This window comes from Mandrillus leucophaeus, unplaced genomic scaffold (genome assembly GCF_000951045.1).
Source record: "Mandrillus leucophaeus isolate KB7577 unplaced genomic scaffold, Mleu.le_1.0 Scaffold1881, whole genome shotgun sequence".
NCBI classification, from domain to species: domain Eukaryota; kingdom Metazoa; phylum Chordata; class Mammalia; order Primates; family Cercopithecidae; genus Mandrillus; species Mandrillus leucophaeus.
This window is the reverse complement of record NW_012101900.1, coordinates 15763-19151: the sequence shown is the minus strand read 5'-3', so window position 1 is coordinate 19151 and position 3389 is coordinate 15763. Positions and strand designations below refer to the sequence as shown.

The 3389-nt window shown below is 54.1% G+C and overlaps 1 pseudogene; it reads right to left on the bottom strand.

The window, feature by feature from the left end:
* Positions 1–519: 519 nt before the first annotated feature.
* LOC105538261 overlaps positions 520–3389 on the bottom strand; it is an 8353-nt pseudogene continuing 5483 nt past the window's right edge.

Sequence of the window (3389 nt, the reverse complement as noted above, 5' to 3'; positions counted from 1 at the left end):
AAAAAAAAAAAAAAAAAAGCAAAAGTTAGCTGGGCATGGTGGCACACATCTATAATCTCAGCTATTTGGGAGGCTGAGGCAGAAAGGTCACCTGAGCCTGGGAAGTCGACGCTGTAGTGAACCGAGATCGTGCCACTGTACTCCAGCCTGGGCAACTGGAGTGAGACCCTGTTTCAAAAACAAAACAAGCCAAGTGCATGCACTCATGCATGCCTGTAATCCCAGCTACTCAGAAGGCTGAGGCAGAAGAATTACTTGAACCCAGGAGGCCGAGGTTGTAGTGAGCCAAGATCTCACCATTGTCCTCCATCCTGGGTGACACAGCAAAACTCCCTCTCAAAAACAGAAAAAGAAAACCACAATTTGGGTAGGTAGATATCTGGTTCCCTGAACTGTCTGGCTATGCATGGCCATCCCATTGGGCTGGGACGGGACACTGATCTCGCATAGCACATGCCCACCCATTTGCCACCTGCTAGGGTCTCCTTCCCAATCCAGCCCAGGGCAGGCAGGGGGCGCTCACTTGATGTAGTAGTCGGCAGATTCCAGGTAGGGCGCAGGCTCCTTGGCCAGACCACAACATCACGGCGGGCTGATTCTGGTCTCTGTGCACCAGTTCTTCCATCACCCACATGTAGTGATGCATAGACACACTGCTGAAGAGCTGCCAGGGGGCCAGGAGGGAAGGGACAGAGGGTCACGATGTGGCCTGCAGGCTGGCCAGGCGGAGCAGCTGCGTGGTGGGGACTCATAGCAGCACCACGCCCATAGCGGGACACTCATCAATGACCACAATCCCATACCGGTCACACATCTGCAGCATCTCCTCTGTGCAGGGATAGTGGCTGGTGTGGAAGGCGTTGGCACCAAGCCAGCGAAGCAAGTTGAAGTCCTTCACCAGCAGCGGACAGTCGAAGTCCTTCCCTCGGCTCTAGGGGACAGCAGAGCCCAGTGACCCGTCCCTGTCGAACCTGCACTTCCTCCAACAACCAGGACCCTGGAGAGCCACCCTATGAGCCCCCTCTCCAGTCCAACCACCGGCTCCACTGTGGGGTGGTTTGGAGCCATTTGCCTCATCACCCTGAGCTGCCACAGGGAAGCTCATTTGCCTCATTGCCCTGAACTGCGGGACACAAGGAAGGCGAAAGTGGAAGGTGACCAGAGGCAGCCCCCATGAGGACCCAGGAGCCCCAGTGCACGTCTACATCCTCATGCTTGTTGACTCCATGGAAATAGAAAAGTTTCCCATTTATGAGGAACTGGCTCTCGGTGACAGCCACAGCGTGGATCCCCTACAGGGAGTGTGTGGAAGTCAGAAAAAGGACCCAGTGACGTCTGTGCAGTCACCCACACCTATGACACCAAAGCGCCAGGTGCGACCACCCTGACAGCCTGAGCCCCATCTGGCCTGGCCTGCCCTGCAGCAGGAAGACCCCCAGTGCACCCCAGCAGCCGCCTCTGGGCCTGCAAGCAGAGAAGCAGCAATCAGAGGCTCTGCCCTTTCCTGGCTGACCCTGGGACCTGCCCTTCAAAATCGGGCCTTCTCCTTGACCAGATGAGGTGGCTCATGCCTGGAATCCGCACGCTTTGGGAGGTTAAGGCAGGAGGCTCACTTGAGTCCAGTTCAAGACCAGCCTGGGCAACAGAGTGAGACCCCAACTCTACAAAAAACATTTTGTTTTGAGACAGTCTCACTCTGTCGCCCAGGATGAAGCGCACTGGCGTGATCTCAACTCACTACAGCCTCTGCCTCCCAGGTTCAAGCAATTCTCCTGCCTCAGCCTCCCGAGTAGCTGGGATTACAGATGCCCAGCAAATTTTCATATTTCAGTAGAGATGGTGCTTCACCATGTTGGCCAGGCTGGTCTCAAACTCCTGGCCTCAAGTGATCTGTCCACCTCAGCCTCCCAAAGGGCTGGGATTATTTGCCTGGACTATAATAAAATTGTTTTAATTAGCCAGGCATGGTAGCATGTGCCTACAGTCCCAGCTACTCAGGAGGCCAAGGTAGGAGGATTGCTGCTACCTGGGAGCTCAAGGGTGCAGTGAGCTGTGATCAGGCCAGTGCACTATAACCTGGGTGACAGACACCACCTCAAAAAAGGAAAAAAACATCTGGGCCTCCCGCCAAAGGTGGGAAACATCAGAGAGCTCAGAGGACCGCGCCTGCCCGTTCACCTGTCCCGGGCTCCTGCTGAAGCCAGGGCTGCCAGAGGGGGCAAAAGACCTCCCTCAAGCAATCCCGAACCACCATTACCTCCCACGAGTACAGGTAGGTGGGGTGTTCATGCATCCAGTCCGGTCACAAGAGGCTGGCAAGTGGCACCTTCAGCTGGCCCTGGGTCCTGGCCCGTTGGCCACAGCTTTGTTTTCTGCATCCAAAAGATGTATTTCCAACTTGATCTGGTTACTGCACTTGATGGAGATCTGGTAATTCACCAGCCCTACAGGAGGCAAGAGAGACCAGGGCTTAGGGAGGGACACGGCCTGGGTCACACAAATGGGAATGCCCCACAGCGGCCACTCCCAGGCAGCCATTTGCTTCTGTTGCTTTTTTTTTCTTTTTTCTTTTTCTGAGACACAGTCTCACTCTGTCACCCAGGCTGGACTGTAGTGCCGTGATCTCGGCTCACTGCAACCTCCATCTCTGGAGTTCAGTTGATTTTCCTGCCTCAGCCTCCTGAGTACCTGGGATTATATACATGCACAACCACACCTGCTGAATTTTTGTATTTTTGGTAGAGATGGGGTTTCGCCATGTTGGCCAGGCTGGTCTCGAACTCCTGATCTCAGGTGATCCACCTGCCTCAGCCTCCCAAGTTGCTGGGATTGCAGGCATAAGCCACTGCTCCCAGCGTGTTTTTCTGAATTAAAAAAAAAAACATTTTTTGGGGCCAGGTACCCTAGCTCATGCCTGTAATCCCAGCACTTTGGGAGGCTGAGAGGGGTGGAACACCTGAGGTCAGAGGTTCAAGACCAGCCTGGTCAACATGGCGAAACCCCATCTCTACTAAAAATACAAAAATTAGCCAGGCATGGTGGAACACGTCTGTAATCCCAGCTACTTGGGAGGCTGAGGCAGGAGAACTGTTTGAACCTCAGAGGCAGAGGTTGCAGTGAGCCAAGATCGTGCCACTGCACCACTCCATCCTGGGTCACAGCACAAGACTCTGTCTCAAAAAACAAACAAACCAAAAAAACATGCTTTTGGCCAGGCACAGTGGTCACACCTGTAATCCCAACACACCAACACAGGGAGGCTGAAGTGGGAGGATGGCTTGAGCCCAGCAGTTCAAGACCAGCCTGGGTAACATAGGGAAACCACATCTTCCCTAAAAATAACAATAATTAGCTGGGCATGGTGGTGCTTGCCTGTAGTCCCAGCAACC